Genomic DNA, 20,600 nt, shown 5'->3' with positions numbered 1-20,600 from the left:
TCCTTGACTTTTACTTTTCTGCCCTTGATACAGGATTAGACAATGCACACTCAAAGCTAGACTAGCTGAGGAAGAACACAGATGATGAGATTTATGCATTAAATACGAAGCAGGGTATATTCTGACAGGCTGGAAAAGAACCATGGGTAGCGATGGGTCCAATGTGCACATACATTGCACACTGCTCATCAGGAGCCTTCATATTCCATACAGCCTAGGTGCACAGTTAGGTACATTACTAGGCAGACATGAACGTGAAATGTTATTTTCAGAGAGCACAATTTGCTTCCTTTATTTAAAGAAAAGTATATATGGAGTAATCAAATAGAACTGTGTTTGAGTTCAGGCTCCACAATTTTCTATGAGACTGTGAGAGAATCATCCAATTTTTTCAGGTCTCAGTTTCCTCGTATGTGAAATGGGTACATACCTCATTGGATAACACAAGCAAAGCACTTACCATAAAGTTTAGAGTTCTCAGTAAGTTCAACCATCACTGTCATTATCATCATCATTATTATGATGCTTAAATTTCAAATTAGGGCAAGTAACTTCAAAAGAACAATTTTAAGCCAGGAAAACACTCCCTGCTCTCTTTTTTCAAGGTTAGTGAAAGCATAATGTTTCTCTTGAAATATATTTGGACTATTTCATAATTAGGGGGCACTGCTCACTAAATTGTGGCTACCATGAAGAACAACTGGTATCCCAATTCTGCCTGCCACTGTTCTGTGGGAAGGAAGCTAATATTTACACAGAATCTTCTCTTTTGTGTCATCTCATCTGGTCTAGCTATGAATGTGTATTGCCTAATGTTATATTTGGGGGGCAACCAAGTGATGTAATTTGGACTAGAAGCTCTGGATGCTCTCCTAAGGCTAAAGCCAAGACATTATACTTCTCTTTCACCCCTTATGAGGCAGAGCACAGAAGGGACACAAATAGGTAAGAACTGTATTTTATAACAAGGTATGAATGACATACTGTTACAAAGACCCTGGGCCATATTTCTGTAACACTGCCTTCTATGATGCCAAGAATAAACAAGAAACCCCAAGCACTCTGCTACTTTCACATGTAGCTCAGGGAAAATTCACATCACTTTGGTGTCATGCTAATCTGAATATGAATCCTTCCCCACCAAGAATTAGTACAACTCAGATAATTTAGCCACTCTGGAGCTGGATGATACAGTAGGTATGGTATTGAATTATGTGACGTATGTAATTAGTACATTGCTTGGCACATAATAGGTGCTCAGCTAATTACAGAATTTTTTTTTTAAACCACTTCCTTCTGCATAAGAAAACAAGACATCATGAGAGAAAAGGAAAATTATCCTTATGGGATGCAGTTCAAAAAGGACCATTCAGATAGGGAGAGGAGCCAAAATTGTCTACAAGATTATTTTAGAACAGGACATGGGTTCTCAATTCAGAAAAAAAAATGAACTTTTAAAGCCATATAGCCAACTTAAGGCACATTTTTTTTGTATTTGCAAACATTAAAAAATTTTTGCTTTCACACATTAAAAGCCAAGATTAAACTATTTTGAGTATAGGATTTGTTCCCTGAGTTATGGAGGGGTCTATGCTTAGTCTGTGGCTCCATAAATATTAATGAAGGGCCCAGATACCAGATGATAATGGCAGTGGAGCTGGGCTAGTTCTCACGCCTTATGTGCCTTATGTTTGCACCCGGAGGGGCTGGCTATGATTCCATGTTTAAAGAACTGAGCTTGACGATACAAAATATCAGGCTGTGTGATGAATGTCTTCCCACTACTAAACAACGAACTCTATGAAAACTCATAACCATACACAGACACATGCACTTAAATCATTAAAAATCAACTGGTTGAATTTACACAAGTGTAAACTGTGCCAGAATTTCAGTTTTGCTAGTGGGACTATACTTTTTTTGCCTTAATCTGATTATTTTGCTGATGTCTAAAAAGCCTACATAAGGTGGTTTTTCTGAAAAGTGGCTACTGTCCCTAATTTTCCCCACCTTATAGCAATGTGTCCCATACTTTTCTGTCACAATAACTCCTTCTCCATCTCTCCCTGCATCCACACATGACATTTATTCATAAGACTATGGATTTGTTTCCTTACCAACAGGCTAAGAAACTTTGAACCTATAGCTGCATGTGTCTTCATGACATACACCTTCACATGTGCATGGCCTGAATACACATGCCGCCTGATGTGGGTCAGTTTTCAGATGGAATGGGGATGAGCCACTCGATGCCTCTGTCTTGCATACACATTACACTGTCCATAGGAATCATCTAACTGTTTTGCAGTTTAAACTCTGAAGCAAATCTAACATATATGCCTGCCTACAAACTACCCCAAATTCACCATGCCCACACAGAACGATAAGATTGAAATCACAAAATTACAACTGAAAATCACAAAGAAACTTGAAGAGATGACCATTCACAACATTACTTTTTAACAACAAATAACTAAAACCCAGGAACTATAAAAGGACAATGAATTTGACAAAATACTCATCTGTCTATAGAATGGCTTTTCCTTCTAGAAGAGTCTTACATCATAATCAGATATTTTTTTCTGTGCCATAGAAAGGGAGGAAATAAATTTATAAGCATTACTTGAAAATAGAAAAAACCCACAATGGATGCAACCATGATACTTACCATTAATAAGACTTTCTAGAAGACAACATGAGAACACATAACCAAACTTCAAACATTCACAATTTTCAAATCAACAAGTCCACTTATAGTAATTTATCCTAAAGATGTCATAAAATGTGCAAAGATGTACCCACCAGTACTTTATAATAATGAGAAAGAAACCATATAATTAACACTAAGAAGTCATTTGAGAGAATGACATAAAACATAGGCGTGGGAATTTGGCTATGATATGTTTCTAAAAGAAAAATTTGATTTTTGAAAAAAATATGCATGCTTGTTTATGCTTTTGTGTGTCTACGCATATACATGGATAGAAAAATATCTAGAAAGATACTTATGAAAGTATTACATGGGCTATCACTGGGTAGTATGATTAGAAGTTATTTTCACTTCTTTATACCTTTTGCATTGTATAAACTGCTTGGAAAGAGAATAAAATTAAAACTATTTAAATTTGGGGGGAAACACATAACAATATGGACTACACAATTATTACTGCCAAACTGAATATGTTAAAGTCAACCAGAAAAATATATACCACAGAATTTGGAGGGCTTAGTGTAGCAACCAGCCATGCCCAGTGACATGGTGAGGATTTGAGGAAATCACGAGTGTAGAAAAGACCTGGAGTTTTCCTATTTGTGTCACTCAACATATAGCCTTGTCTCATTAGTGACTTCATATTTGCCACCTCCCTCCACCTTCCCCTATACTTATGGGCAGGCTGCTGGTGATTGATGGTCTCTCTATTGCCAGAAAGATGAGCTGAGCTGTCAGGGAATGGAGGTGAAAAGGAAGAGGAGAGTGTTCCCCAAGGGAGATGACATCCAGGAAAGTATGCCCACGTACCATATGCCTACTTCATCCAGAAATGCATTAACTCATTAGGACACATCCAGGTAAAACATTTAATACAGGCCAATTAGTGTTCCACTGCAACAAAACAAAACAAATAAACAACAGGCACAGAAACTAAATCTAACCTTTGTTTTTTTCTCTTTTTTCTATTCCTTTCTTCTCCCCCCCTCCCCCATCTCTCTGTTTGTCTCTGTCTTTCTCTCTCTCTGCCAAATTTCAAACATCCTGTATAATCTGCCATATGGGCCAAGCCATCCCTGGAGAGAGATGCTAAGCCTTTCCTAGTGTCAGATTGTCATATTTAAATATAAAAGTTTCTTTTGCCCCTGCATTCTGGTGCTGGAACTGGAGTAAGTCCATTTTGCACACCCCTGGCCACAGTCATGACTAGCATGCAATCTGTGCCCCCCAACCCTTCTACAAGCATCTCTAATCTGATGTGCTGCCTTATATCCAACCTGCTTTGGTCTCAGACACTCTGCCAGGCATATGATGGGTCAGTTAAAGCTGCACCCCCAGCAGAGACAGAGCATGTAGATTTTATTTAAAAGTAACGGCTATCCATTCAAGAGGTAATGTTGTCATCCTGGCCAGGCCTGGATCCAATGTGTGCTGGAGAACATGAAAGGACCCCCGGCTACAACAACGAATCATCACACACTAATATAACCCAGTCAGGTACACTGCTATTTCTTGCCATTTCTTTTTCTCATATGAAAGTTGCCATCATTTCACACACATTTTGCAATGATAAAAGTAGTCCCATTACTGCCTGTCTTGTAGGGATGGAGGAGCATTTTATAACTTGGTTTAGACAACTTTGAAGTTACTTCCACAAATCTCTCTCCACCCCAACTCTATCCTTTTTTTTTTCTTTAAAAATAAGTATTATGTCTTTTTCTGTGTCAAACAAACAAAGTCTTGACAAATAGCCAAGGCGTTTTGGGCTCTGCTTCATTTTTAATTTTGAAAATGGAATTAGGAAACTCAAACCATGACTCTTTCAAAGCAATTTGGAGGCAAGCCATTACCAGATTAATTGGATGTAGTCAAAGCAACAACTCATTCAAAATAGAAGGAACCAGAGTTAGGTAGAGACCCTACAGCCCCATGTCTCTGGAATTTCCACCACTCATGGATCCAGAGAAGCCTAGACCACTTGCTTTCAGACCTGGAACACAAGAGCCAGTGTAAAGAGGGATCGGGGTTCATATGTTGTTAAGTTTGTTGTTGTTGTGTACTTTAACAATACAGCTAATAACTAGGTTTCCTTATGAAATGTTCATTTCCCCCTGTGTGATTCTCACAAGACTCAGAGGTGAAAGGGAAACAATCAAATATGCAGTTACTACATATACTGTTGGATTTTACAGACTTTCTCCTCTCCTTTCAGGAGTTTCTATTACTTTCACCTCTCAGGTACATTATACTGTGTTTGAGAAATAAAAAGGGGAAAGAATAAAGTGTTTGCCATCAACTAATCCAGCAATAGTAATTGGTAATAACATTCATAGATATTAACCCACAGCGCTGGGCCACACAGAAATGAGTGAGATTAGTCCCATTTCAGTTACGATAACAACAGGAACCAGGCCCGTGTGTTTAGATCTTAGTGGAAGCACAGTACAGATAGCAAAGCAAGTTTAGATTCAATGATCAGAAAGGAATGGAGCCCTCCTCCCCGCCCCCCCCCCCCAAAAATGAAATGATTGCCAGTGGTGGCTTGCCCTTGGTTCTAAGAGTTAGGAGGCAAGTATTTTTGCAAAAAGAATCTTGGGAAGCAAAATGAAAATAAATTACTACAGTTCTAGGCATTCCTTCTGCCTGGGCAATGGTGCTCTTCTACATAATCTCAGAAGAATGGATGGCTCAAAAACAAAACAGAACATATTAGGGGGGGCCTGGGTGGCTCAGTCAGTTAAGCATCCAACTTCGTCTCAGGTCATGATCTCCCAGTTCACAGGTTCAAGCTCCATGTGGGTGGGGCTCTGTGCTGACAGCTCAGAGCCTGGAGACTGCTTCAGATTCTGTGTCTCCCTCTTGCTCTGCCCCTCCCCCATTTGTGTGTGCTCTCTCTCTCAAAAGTAAATAAAACATTTAAAAAATTAAAAAAAAAATAGAACATGTTAGAGGGTCATATTTGCATGGCACTGAATGAAATAATTTAGGTCTCCCAAACTGGTGTCTAAGGTGAATAAAGGCTTTAGAAACTACCTTGCAATATTTCTAGTCCTTTCTCTCTACAATTTAGTCAAAACACAAAAACTCAAGTTGTAATAGAATTCTCTAAAATAAACTACACTGGAAAGTGGAAATCAATACTGGGAACTTAAAAGAAAATAAATGTCTATTTAGCTTTTATACCACCCTGAAAAAAAGCAACCCTGAAGAAATCTGTTCACTTGGATTTGAGAATCTGAAATCTACATTTTCTTAACTCTGCCAAGTTAATCCCATCCCTCCCCTCCACTCCCACTCACAGTCCTTTATGATTTCCTCCTTCCTTTACACCCAAAGGCAGAAGTGAAGTGTGAAAAACTGTTTAAGTACCCTTAACTTACCCAGAGAGGAAACTATCTGACCGGTTTTTTTATTCCATGATATTAAAGTAATTCATCTGAGTTTGTGCTAATGACAGTAAATCTCTTGTGCTGACAAGCTGTGGTCAATTATCCTTTCTACAGCCTTTTAAATCCAAAGCACTAGGAAATGCGTCAGTGTTGGAAACTTGTGGCTTGCTAATTCAAAGGAAACAGCCAACCCGCTTGGGCAGCCCTCTAGGTGTACCACCGTGTTCCTCACCCCTAAACAGCTCCCTTAGGAGCCTGCAAATGCTGAGGCACTTCCACTGGAATTTACATGGACGGAGGAAACGGTTTAAATCAAGTGGTGTGTTATTTATCTCTATAATGAGTGGTTTAACAGTGACAATTAGGAAGGAAATTCTACAAGCCTGAACTCCAGTTACTTATTACTGCCACTGAAAGTCAATTAAAGTGTCCAAGTAATTACAGGGATTGGGATCATCTGTCATCTGGTAAATCACATTAGAGGGAAGAGGTACTTGGTTTGTTTTGAAAGCGTGTGATCTAGTCACCATCATGTTGGTTAATTTTCGGACAAGGGAATGTGTGAGGGAACTTGCCCCTCACATCTGCAGATCCGATCACCTGGAAAGCAACAGAAGTGTTCGCTGGATTTCCATCCAGGCTCAGTGGCTGTGCAAAGGAGTGAGTAGGCCAGGAGGTGGGTGTGGAGGGGCCAGCTCTTCCACACAAGTCATCCAGGACAATGTTCTTCAACTTAGAATCTTCATGTGGCACCCTCTTCTTTCTCATGCTCCTGCTACATGAAGACCTTATTCTCTTGCCCCCTCAGGCCCACCTGCTCTCCCACCATCTCTAATGCCTCCTCTGTCATCTCAATCAGTTCACTGTATCACAAACATTCCCATCACGATTTAAACCACTTCTGTGCCTTCTCCACTTGCTATGTAAGATGCATTCCCCTCCTCTCTTCTGTCTGTTCAAACCCTCTTCACCCTTCAAAGCTCAGCCAGAGTCTTCACTCCTCCTTCATGTAGAATACAATACCAGACCTCTCCTTTTATGAATTGCCCATGGATTTTTTTTTACTAAAGAGCTTTTTAAAAATGTTTGTTTATTTTTGAGAGAGACAGAGAGAGCACAAGCATGGGAGGAGGAGAGAGAGAAGACACAGGCTCCAGATTCCATACTGTCAGCACAGAGCCTGACGCGGGGCTTGAACTCACAAACTGAGAGATCATGACCTGAGCCAAAGTCAGACACTGAACCGACTGAGCCACCCAGGTGCCCCTTGCCTATGGAATTCTAAGTTTATCGTTCAGTGGTCCTCAGACTGTGAACACTCAGCAGGGGCTACAGCTTCAGTCTCCACTTTTTGCACAGCATCTGTGATACACTTCCACTCCCAAGTGGGAACTCCCTGATCCTTGGTTCCTTACGTTGCTGAGTTTGTTGAAATGGACAGGCCTAGCTGGCATTCCTTCAATTGTTCATCCTTTCTTTATTATTCAGAAGCATGCTTTGAAGGGCTGTTTAGAGCAGGACACCAGAACTATGGCTCCTAAGTTTGAATCCAGTGCTTCCTCTCCCACCACATTGCCTCGATGGAAAACTGCGTTTGCTCACACCACCCTGCACAAATTAAGGAGTCTCTCAATGCTCATCATTCCTTCCTTGGCCAACATTTGCAGGAAAATGGTCATAAAAGCACACATAAATATAGAAAAAATGAATTCTCTCTCCTGTGGGTCTACACGGCTCCCCTCAGAGCATTCTTAGATCAACCAGGAGACAGAGAGAGGAAAATATTTTCAAATGATCTTCCAAATGAGCTCAAGGCTTCCACAGGGTTCAAGTTTGGTTCAGGGGATAGGCAAAACTTGGGCCAGCCAGCTATGTTTAGGGTCAGCCGGACTTTGGGGTCAGCTGGCTATGTTCAGGTTGAGTCAAGAACACTTGCTGCTCTTCACATCCCAAGACAGATATTGGAATTTTAACCTTCCTTCTTGCAGCCTCTTTATGTTTTACAAGTTCATTTCATCTCAGAGTAAGGCTCCCCAGAGGATCTATTTTCTCATTCTTCCCTTCCATGGTGTGTCTTTCAGTAGCTCCTGTTCAGCACCTGTGGTGTTTAGAATTCATAATTCCACTAGCATTTGCTCCCAAAATGTTGTTTAAAAACGAAAATACTGCATATATCCAGAGAAACTGACCAGGAGGAATCAAGAAGTCTGACCAATGGGAAAAATCCGTACAACGTTTTCTTTAAAGCTTGTCAATATTTTCTACAAGAAATACTTCCCATAACAAAGCACTGAAAATAGAATGTTCTTGGACATCAAACATAAAGGCAGGACTGACAAGCTCAATGGCATCAGATGGTATCAAAGGACTCTTACAACCTTTTAATGGCTCAAGTTCCCTGACACTCATCAGCACATAGTACTGAAACTATCGAACCAGCCTTGCAACACCCACATCACCAATTAGAGCATCTAAGTTCAGCACAGGCCAGGGTTGTGTTGTGTCTCCTCATTGGGTAGCACAGTGACTGGCACACAGTGGGCCCACCATAAATTTGCACAATAAATATTTAGTCACTATTGGGTTATATAAACAGCATGCTAGGTGTGGGGATTTAAAAATACCAAGATACACAGTTCCCATCTTCAAGAAGTTCAAACCCTGGCATGTGATTCCTAAACCTGACTGAGCATCAGAATTGTTCAGGAAGCTATAAAACTAAAGAAATCCAGACATTGCCTTCAGAGATTCTAATTCTGTAGGTCTGGGTAGGGGCCCAGAATTCCTTATTTTTAATAAGCTTCCAAGACACCTTTGATGATTAGCCAAATTGGTAACTCTTAGTCTACTGGGTGGATAATAAAGCTTATGTTTTTACATCTCTTTTCCTACATATGAAGTGTTTTCATATCCATTATCTCACTTGATTCCTACTCTGAGTAGAGTAACATACCCTGAAGTTTACAAATGAGGATGTGAAGCTTACAAAGTTCAAAAAGTGGCAAAGTCAGAGCCTGGATTTGAACCCAGGACTTCTATCCACAAACTCATCAGTGTTTCCTTCTCACCAACTTCCTTTGAGAAGAATGGCCCAATTTAGCTCTATCAGGTAAAGAACAGCAAACTTTAGGTCAGTGCACAGCTAGGATGTTGAGATCTCTTCTTAGGCTTTTTGGAAGAAACAGAAAAATATTGCCTTCTCCACCTACCCACCTACCTCAGCCTCAGCTGAAACATCCCTTGGCCTGGATTCTGCTGTTAAGCTTTAAAATCTGTAAAGGCACACAGACCAATTATCTGAACAGGGCGCTGGACACAGTGAACCCTTCTAAATAGTGACTCCAATGGATTAAGTATTCTTTTTTAGTGTCAGCTTTAACTTGCTCATCTCATCTTTTTAAAGAGAGGCAAGATATGCCTGCCTGTTAATGACATCACTGGTATTTTGAGTGCCTTCCTTAAAAACATCGTTGGGATATCAGGATTGCATGCCTTTAAATATATTCATTTAGTCTAGCAAGATGCCATGTCTTTCTGATAAGATGAAAAAATGAATGTAATCTAATATTCTTTCTCTACTATTCTTAACAATGAATAGTTTAACCTGTAAAAATGATTAGCTAACTGGTGAAAGTATGTCCCAAAGAAATGGAAATCTGGTAAGTTTTTCAGAAACAAATTTAATAAAACATTATTCATAATTTTACTACAAAATGAGTTTGAGGGGTGCCTGGGTAGCTCAGTTGGTTGAGCTTCTCACTCTTGATTTCGGCTGAAGTCATGATCTCATGGTTCATGGGATCAAGCCCCACATCAGGCTCTGCTCTGACAGTAGGAAGTCTGCTAAGGATTCTCTCTCTCCTCCCCGCCTCTCTCTGCCCCTCCCCCACCTCAAATTAAACATTAAAAAAAAAAGCAAAATGAGTTTGAATTTGGGAACAGACCTGAAAGTGACATTGCTCTCTTGAATAATATTCTCTAGACACAGCTATCTTAACGATTTCACTAATTTGGATCAAGAAAAATTAATTTTCTTGTTTTTAGATAATGGCAGTTAACTGAAATGACCTTAGAATGTGGCTAGCTTCTCTTTTTATTAACATGGTATTACTGTATATAGATTTTATGTCTTGATTCCTCCATGAAGAATTAATGTATTAATTTCAAATGTAAAAAATGTCTTATTTCTTTATTGTCAAAAACAAAAAGACATGTCCCTGTACTGGGGTACTGGTCAAGCAACCTACTAAGCAAATAAAAGTAGAACTTTTTTCAAAACACTGTTATAAATTTTTGTTTGTTAGTGTGATTTTGAAAATAGTCTGATATGATGTGGAACCAGATCTGTTAGATACAGTGGTTTAATACTTTTAATAACATTTTATAGTAATATTTTGGGTGACTTACAACTATAGTGAAGAGACAAATTTTCTTTTTGGCTCAGAGATAACTCTACTAAAGAGAAATTTTTTAATGTTTGGAGAAAAGGTAGTACCAGCAGAAGACACAAAATGTGGGTACTTATGCATGACTGCCTTCAGGCACCTGTCATCTGAACTTAAAGATTATGTTTACTTACAAATCATTGGTTCAAGAACAGGATAGGAAAGCTCATGTTTAAAATCTCTAATGTTTAATATATCTGGTCATAAGGATGAGAAGTTTTATTAAGAAAATAAAAGCACTTTTTTTTTCCTTTTTGCAAACAATACCAGAGTGAAATTATTCTAAGTTCATATCTTAGGCAAAGAATCTTAAGTGCTTTTTATTTTCCAGGTTTAAAAAAAATCTATACCCCACAGCCCAACATTTCTTTCTATGCCTAAGAAATTAATTTCTCACCACTCACCAAAGTCATTCCAGGGTTTGTCAAAAATTTTAATGCAAGGGATATATGATATAGGAACACTGGCATATACATGCTACAATTAATTAAGAAGTATTTTCTTTATATATAAGTAGCTGAGCTGTCCATTAAAAACTATAAAAAAGAAAGCCTGAAAATTTGATAGTCTTTGATTTAAAAGAAGTTGATGTTAGCGGTCTTCATTATTAGTATACTTATCTGTTAAGGTTCATCAAAAGAAACTCTGAATATTTCCATTTTTATAACTTTATTGTGCATATAATGGACCTAAAATAAGCTGCATATATTTCAGTGTATAATTTAATAAATTTTGTCATAGGTAAACATCCATGAGACTATCACCACAATCAGTATAATGAACATAGCCATCACCCCCAAAAGCTTCCTCATGCCCATTTGTAATCCCTCCCTCCTCAGACAACCCACTAACTTGCTTTCAGAAATGATAGTTCTGTTTATAGCCCAAAGTTCCCTACTATTATTGTATTACTATCAATTATTTCCTTTATGTTTGTTATTAGCTGTTTTGTGTATTTGAGTGCTTTCATGTTGGGTGCACAAATATTTACAACTGTTTTATCTTCTTGTTGGATTGTTCCACTTATGATTATATAACGTCCTTTGTCTCTCATTACAGTCTTTGTTTTAAAGTCTAATTTGCCCATGGGGTGCCTGGGTGGCACAGATGGTTGAGCCTCTGACTTCGGCTCAGGTCATGATCTCATGGCTCATGAGTTTGAGCCCTGCATCGGGCTCTGTGCTGACAGCTCAGAGCCTGGAGCCTGCTTCAGATTCTGTATCTCCCTCTCTCTGTCTGCCCCTAATCCACTCGCATTCTGTCTCTCAAAAGTAAAAAAAAATATTTAAAAAAATATTAAGTCTAATTTGTCCAATACTCAGCTTTCTTTTCACTTTCATTTGTCTGATAAATGCTTTTCCATTCTTTCACTTTCAATCTGCATGTGTATTTAGGTCTGAAATGAGTCTCTTGTAGGCAGCATAGAGATGGGTCTTGCTTTTTCCTTCATCCTAGGTTTTTTGATGGGAGCATTTAGACGATTTACATTCAAAGAAATTGTTGATAGGTATGTACTTATTGCCATTTTGTTACTTGCTTTATGGTTATTGTAGTTCTCTGTTCCTTTCTTGCTCTCTTCCTCACAGTTTGCAGGCTTGAATTAGTGTTATACCTGTATTCTTTTCTTTTTACTTTTTGCATATCTATTACTGGTTTTTTTTTTGTTTGTGCTTACCCTTAGGTTTATATATAACATCTTATGCATATAATAGTCTATATTAAGTTGATGGTCGTTTAAGTTTGAACCCATTCTTTACTTTTCTCCTCCCACATTTTTAGGTATATGGTGTTGTACTTTACATCCTTTCATTTTGTGAATCCCTGAAATGTTTCTTTTTTTACAGATACACTTAATTGTATTGCTTTTGTGCTTCCTACTTTTCTTACTCCTACTTATGGTCTTTCCTTTCCATCAAAAAAGTGCCTTTTAACATTTCTTCTTATGGGTGGGGGGGAAGAGAGAGGGAAGCAAACCATAAGAGACTCTTAATAGGGAACTGAGGGTTGATGGATAGAGGTGGGTGGGGGATGGGCTAGATGGGTGATGGGTATTAAGGAGAGCAGTTGTTACGATGAGCACTGAGTGTTATATGTAAGTGATGAATCACCGACTTCTACTCCTGAAACCAATATGGCACTGTATGTTAACTAGAATTGAAATAAAAATTTAATAAATAATAAATGAAAATTTTTTATAAAAGAATTTTTTTCTTGCAGGGTTGGTTTAGTGATCATTAATTCCTTTTACTTTTTGTTTGTCTGGGAAACTCTATCTCTCTTTCTATTCTCAATGAATTTGGTGCTTCAGGGGTATCTCCTATGTGTGTTGCATGCATCCTACTGATGTGGCTGAGCTGTATTTGCCTTTAGTGCGGTCACCTGCAAGGGCTTGCTTTGCCTGTTGTGAGCAGAGTTTGCTCCCTGTGTTCTCAGTGGGCCAGTCTGGGGCTGCCTTAGGCTTGCATTGAGTCAGACCAGATGTTTGCCAGAGATGCAACAGCACCAAACTGCAGGACGCCCTCCCTGTGTTGTCCCCTGAGAAGTTTTAGATGACGGGTAGGGCCTGCAGTCAGACAGAGGTCTTCCCCCAGTAGGGCAAGAGTCTTTCTGCAGTGGTGCTGGCTCCTGTTGGGGCTGCCTCCACATTGCCAGGTTTGTGGCACTGCTTTGGATGGACTCCTACCAAGGGTGTGTTGGAGGGAATGGGTCTGCAAGAGAATGCAGGTGTGGGGCATCATTGTCAGCAAAGTTTGCAGCAGTCTGCTACAGGAGGGGACCTGAAGCCACTGGAATACTCCTGCCCAGGCCCGGGTTGAGAGGTTGGTCCACAGAAGAGTGGGGGGTGGGGGAGGAAGGGCACACTGTTAGCAAGACAGATGTACAGTGCTTGCACAGCAGTGGCTCCCACTGCTGTCCACGGATCTAGGCTGGGGGGAAGGGAGAGAAATGGGACCCACCAGCTCCTTTGTTCCTATTCCTGGAGAATTCTCCAAAGATCCCTGCCCCTCCAGCACACCTCAGAGATTGGTAAACAAATCTCCTTCCCATATGCCCCAGGCATTTTTCAAACTGTTGCAGCTGTGTCTCAGCAGAGCTGTTTGTTGTGCTGTCTCTTTAAAGGCAGGGACTCAGTTTCCTCTTGCTCTCCAGCTCTCCCAGAGCCAAAGCTGTTGATTTTTAAAGTTCCAGGTGTTAAGCTCCAATGAGTGTAAGAACTCAAGAAGTTAGGGTCCTCTGGTATTCAAAGCCAAATGTTAAGGGGATTTGTCTTCCCAGTGTGGGTCCCCTGTGCCTGGGGTGGGTTCTGTTCCTCTTCCTCTCTCTGCACCCACTGCATCCTTTCCTCCCTACAGACAGTCTCACAGGTCCATACCCTCTTCAGTGTAGCCTCTTCTCTAAATTTAGCTGTGGTGAGTCAGTTCTGACAGTCTTCAGGTCCTTTTCTGGGTTATTTACACTGATGTAGATATTATCCAGGTGTATCCGTGGGACCAACTGAGCTTAGAATCCTCCTACTCCACCATCTTCCCTGGAATTCCCAGATATTCCTATTTATTCATTGAAATTAATTATGTGGATATACCAGATTTTTAAAAAATCCATTCACCTGTTGATGACCATCTCAAAAATCTGAGCTATTTCTAATTTTTATTTTTATTAATAAGGTTGCTCAAACACTTATATATAAATCTATGTATAAATATATGCTTTCTTTTCTCTTGGGTCATAGATAAGTGTATGTTTAATTTTTTAAGAAACTGCCAAACTGTTTTCCAAAACAGCTGTACCATTTTACATTCCCACCAGAACTGTATAAGATTTCTGGTTACTGTACATCCTCTAGAACACTTGGTAGTCAGGTTTTTCCAATTTTAGAATTTTAGCCACTCTAATGGGTGCAAAGTGATATCTCATTATGGTTTTGATTTGCATTTCCAAATGGCTAACGATGTTGAGCATCTTTTCATGGGTTGTTTTTTTTTTTTTGGCATCTGTATTTCTTTTTTAGTAAAGTGTCTGTTTAAATCCCACCAATTTTTATTGGTTTATCTCACTAATTATTTGTAAGATACACACACACATATCTGTATAGGTATGTGTGTGTGTATATATATATATATACACACACACACATATATATACATACATACATATTCTTACATATATACATATATACATGTTTGTCAGATGTATATTTTGCAAGTATTTTCTTCTAAGCAATGGCTTTTTTTTCATAACAATGTTGTTTAAAAAGCAAAAGGTTTTAATTTATTGATTTTTATTTTGGGTTTTGGACTTTTAGTGTCATATTTAAGAAGTCTTTTACCAAATCCAAGGTCACTAAGATTTTCGCCTGTATTTTCTTCTAGAAGTTTTATACCTTTAACTCTTATATTTTTAGACTATGAGCCATTTTGAGTTAAATTTTGTATATGACATGAGTTAAAGGTCAAGGTGTATTTTATTTTTGCATAAAGCTACCCAACTGTTCCAGCACCATTTACTGAAAAGATGATCATTTCTCCATTAAATTGCCTTATCTACTTTATCCAAAATCAACTGACTACATAGACACTCTCTACTGAAGAGAAAGTCCCTATTAAGTAGAGTCTACTGCACTGATCTATGTTTACACCAATGCTATACTAAATACTATACTAATTTTTTACTATGTAAAAAATCCTACAAAATCTCCAATTTAGTGTAGGAAGGATCCACTGATCTATGTTTACACCAATACTATACCAAATACTATACTAATTTTTTACTATGTAAAAAATCCTACAAAATCTCCAATTTAGTGTGGGAAGGATGGATGACTTAATAGATTAGTATAATTGTTTAATAAAGAAGAAATACAGTGAACTCCTTATCTCAAACTGTATACAAAAAGCAATTCCAAATGGAATAACACCTAAAGAAAAGCAAAATTTCTAAGTTTTCAGGGAAAATAAATGAGTATTTTTATGGCCATGGGATAAGGAATAATTCCATAAATAAGACACAAAGCCACAAACCATAATAAGAAAATCCCTGACAAATGCAACTACGTTAAAACGACAACTTTTTGTATGACAAAAGATGCTATAAAAATAAAATATAAACCACAGATTTATGCAGTTACATGCAACACACAGAACTGACCAAGTATTTATAACCAGAATATGTAAAGAATGCTTATAAATCAATAAGAAAAAGACAACCCAATAGAAAAATAAGCAAAGGGTATAAAGATGCATTCACAGAAGAATAAAAGTGTCAATTCACATATTAAAAGATGTCAACCTCAATTTTAATCAGACAGAAAAGCTCAGGTTAAAACAATATCATTGCATTTTTCAGTAATCAGATCAGCAAAAATTCAAAAGCTTAATCATCTAACATACTGGTTCCATCACCTCCAGGAATTTGGGTCCATATGTTAGAGAAAATCTCATCATCTTCACCAGGACAGTCCAAAAACAGTATTATAAAAATTTTCCTAGCTGAACACATTTGGATCTATAGTAGGTGAGAGGAACATTCCAATGTTGGTTGAGCAAAGGCTTTGGATCCTTTTTTTTTTTTTAAGTTTATTTTTTATTTGAGAGAGAAAGAGATAGTGCAAGTTGAGGAGGGGCAGAAAGAGGGGGATAGAGAGAATCCCAAGCAGGCTCCATGCTGTCAGCACAGAGTCCAAGTGGGGGAAGAGAGGTGGCTCAAACCCACAAACCATGAGATCATGGCCTTAGCCAAAACCAAGAGTCAGACACTTAACCAACTGAGCCACCCAGGTGCCTGTCTCTGGTTTTTTTTGGATAAATAAATTTATTCACTGCCTTCTAAAAAAGACATAGATTTCCCCCATCCCAATTTTCCTCCCTTAAATTCTCTCTGGTTCTTCATTCTCCTCAGTTCTTGTGAAATTTTCCATGGATTTCTCTAAAAGGCAAAACCAAGCAAGCAAAGAATGTACCTTTTTTAATATATTTCCCTACTCTCTATTAAGTTTTATATTTCACCATGGGCAGATGTATTAACCAGCTTGAGTGTGTGGCTTCTTTGATACGTAAACTGAGATGCCCTGATTTTTTGGCTTAGCATTTGATGTAGGTAACCCTGACAGACACATGGCAAACAAAAAAATAGATTTTTTTTTGGAAACAGGCTATTTCCACTCCCTTTCTATCCTAATAGTCTTATATTCCTCCATTCTTCCTCCCAACTCCAATCTTCCCTGAGTTCCATCTCTAAGCTCATCACATATTACCCCAAGAATAATTCTTCTCCCTTCATTCTTTTCTGTACTCTCATCTCTCACCAGGTCTATTCTCCCCCCCCCCCATCCACTTGCTCCCTCAGACAAAGATTTTGACACCTCTCACCTTCCCCTCAGTGAGAGACATACAGTACTGCACAAGTACTGCACAATGTAATAGTATGAAGGCACAGACTTCAGACTCTGGATTCAAATCTGGGCTCTATATTCATAGACTCTTGAAAGTTTAGTGCTAGAAAGACTTGCAGAGCTTATCTCATCCAACCCTCTCCTTTCAAGATGGAGAAAATGAAATCCAGAGATCTTATTCACTCAAGATCACTCACCAGGATGAATGCAGAGATGGGATAGAACCCAATCCCTTAACCCTCATCTCAGCTCTTGCCAATCATTACTTGAGAGTGGGCTGCAAACTTGTCCAGAGTCAAAATCACTCCATGTATTGTAAGAGACAGTTTTAAAAGAAATATATAGTAATTTCCTCATAAAATTATTCCTAACCACATCTAGTAGCCTAAAAATGTTAGCATACAATCTTCTCACCAATAAAATTAAATTCTTATAGGTAACTATTACAATATTTGGGAGTAAATATTTGGGAGTAAATTTGGGAGTAGATTCACAACATTATTGAGTTTTCAAAACAAAAGAGGAAAATATTTATATATTTGGCTATGTGAAAACTAAAATTTCAGTCTGGCAGAAGACATTGTACATTAGAATTTTTTTTTAATGAGACAAATTAGGAAAAAATGACAGGCTATATGACAGGCAGTGAATTGATAGGATTCACTTGATATATAACAAGCTACTACAAATTACCAGGAAAAACAAGATGACCCTGGAAGAAAATAGGGAAGGGGATGTACAAGCATGTCCCAGATAAAGAAACACACATAACCATTAAGCAGAAGGAAAGAGTTTCAACCCACTAATATTTAAAGAATCACATCTTTAAACAATGAAATCTATATTTACCTCAGAGACTGACAAATGTTTGAAAAATAACATCCCACACCTTGGTTAGGGTGTGGAAAAAGGGGTCCTTTCATATTTGTTGTTGCTGTGAGCCTAGTACTGGCACAACTTTCCTGGAGACCAATTTGGCAATTTCTATGAAAATTCTATGAAATTTTTGACCCAGAAATGCCTCTGACATGAACTTATTTTACAAAAATATCTACCCAAATGCCTAAACATACTGTTACAAAGATGTACACTACAGGCTAGGTGGTGATATCAAAAATGGGGAAATAAACTGGGAAATGTCCACCCATCAATGAATAGTTTAAAATTAAACACAACTATACTCTGCTGTTTTAAAAAGAATGAGGTTACTCTAAATATAGTACCTGGAAAAGTGCCAATGACATATTAAGTGAAAAGGCTAGGGTAAGGCAATATGCATAGAATGATCCTATTTTGTAAAAGTGAGGAAGGGGGCAATAGGTGTTTAAATGTACACGGAAGAAAGTTTTACTCACAATCTTTAGTTTAAATGACAGAACTGAGGGGCGCTTGGGTGGCTCAGTTGGTTGAGTGTCCGACTTCGGCTCCAGTCATAATCTTGCAGTTCATGAGTTCGAGCCCCACGTTGGGCTCTGTGCTGACAGCTCAGAGCCTGGAGCCTGCTTTGGATTCTGTGTCTCCCTCTCTGCCCCTCCCCTGCTCGTGCTCTGTCTCTCTCCCTCTCTCAAAAATAAATAAACATTTAAAAAAATTTAAAACAATAAAAATAAAAATAAATGACAGAACTGAGCAGAATAAGCATAAGCTAAAAAGGGGGGTTTGGCTCATGTCACTATGAACCTGTAAGTAGAACTGGCCCAAGAGGTAGCTGGATCTGGGAGTTCAGGCAATGTCCTCAGTTTCTCCACTGATTCTGCCTCCCTCCATGTTTTGTCCTCATTCTTTTTCATCCCACATAGCCACCTCCCTCACATAGTTAAAAAATATGGCCATTGGCAATCCAACTTCAGATCTTCCTGAGAGAATCATCTGCAAGAACAGGAGATAGAATTTCCTGCCAGCTATCACAAAAAACCTCAGGGAGGGCTCTGAAAGTTTGCTCCCAAGCCAGTGAGGGATCAAGCCCTTTCTGGAAGCAATGACTAGAGCCAGAGTCAGGACTCATTCTCAATGAGAAGTGAGGCTCCTGATTCCATCTCTGGGAGCAGTGGCGGCACAGAGTGTCAGCGGTTCCCCACAGAAGAAATTCTGGTAAACAACCTCTGTGTCTACTACACAATGGACATCATTAATAACAATAACTTTAGGAAGTTGGTTACTATTGTAATTGAAAAATGCAAAGGCTGAAACTACAGAAAATAGGATTTGAAAAATCTTTAGCAAACCAGTAGTCCTATCTCATCCCTGATCAGGTGGGCTTTTAAGATTTAAAAGAAGAAAATACACACACACACACACACACACACACACACACACACACACACACACACACACTTTTCCATTAGCTTTTCCATTATTTAGGCAAAATGTACCCTACGTCTTTTCTTGGCAACAAAGTAGTTAATTTCTTCTGGGAAGATACCAGAAAAGGAATTCTTATTGAAGAGGCTGATTCAACCTTTTCTGCGAGCACAGGCTTATATTTTGTGAGATAAGCAGCAGGAAGGCACAGGCCTGGGGTGAGCGCTGAGACGGCTCTGTGTGTGCTTGTCCTAGAGCCCCCCTCAGGGCAGGAGGACTGAGGGCAGGACCAGCCTCACTGCTCTCCTACAGCCCCTGGGCCTTCAGACAGCTTCTGAACCAGCTGTAAATGTCCCCAGAATAGATTTTTCTCTCCAGAAACCAGTTAGTGCCCTCTCTCTACACACTGGCAGCTGAATGCCTCTTTCCCCCACTTCAGCTCCCACCATAGGCACATTAAAAAAAAAAAAAACAGGAATGCAAGACCTAATAGTTAAACTCATTAGTCTAGATTCCACAAATCCAGCATTTGAGATAAATCAGATAGGAACTATAATGAATTTCCTGTATTTATTATCTCTGGATAAAAGATTTATTTTGCAAATTATAGTATGAATAAGACGGCAGAGGAATGGAGAAAGCCACTTTTCAAGCATCCTTCACTATTTCAGAAGTATACAACAGGTAATTAACCGATAAACCAATGACTAATTACAAATCATGGCTGTCTATTCAATAAAAAAAAAATGTTTTTTAATCTTCTCCTGGATACATTGTAGCCTGGTTCCTAGTTCTACATATCATCAAAAATAATAAAACAAGATATAATTCAGAATGTTTTACAAATTCAGATTACTGGACAGTTTTTATTATAGGATGGCTAAGACTAATTTTCAGATGTGATATCTGGCATAGTTGCAGTGTTAAGACTTTTGAGTCAAATAGGTCTGACTTAAGTTTGGGTTCTACCCTTTAAGAACACTGTGGGCAAGTTGCTTGCCTCTCTGAACCTTGGCTTGCTCATTTGTATGATGAGATAATAACACCTACGTTATAGAATTACGTGAGTATTCAGTGGCAAACTTGGCACATAGTAATTCATTGATAAGTATTAGCCTTTAATATTTTCAGTCACATATTTTATTTATTTATTAAGTTTATTTATTTGAGAGAGACAGAGACAGCATGACTAGGGGAGGGGCAGAGAAAGAGGGAAACAGAGAATCCCACGCAGCCTGCACACTGTCAGCAGGGAGTGCAATGTTGGGCTCAAACCCACGAAACCAAAATCATAAGATCCTGCCCTGAGCCAAAACCAAGAGTCAAATACTTAAATCAACTGAGCCACCCAGGCGCCCCAGTCGCAT

This window comes from Felis catus, chromosome A2, assembly GCF_018350175.1.
Source record: "Felis catus isolate Fca126 chromosome A2, F.catus_Fca126_mat1.0, whole genome shotgun sequence".
Classification (NCBI taxonomy): Eukaryota; Metazoa; Chordata; class Mammalia; order Carnivora; family Felidae; genus Felis; species Felis catus.
Note: the sequence above shows the minus strand (reverse complement) of the source record.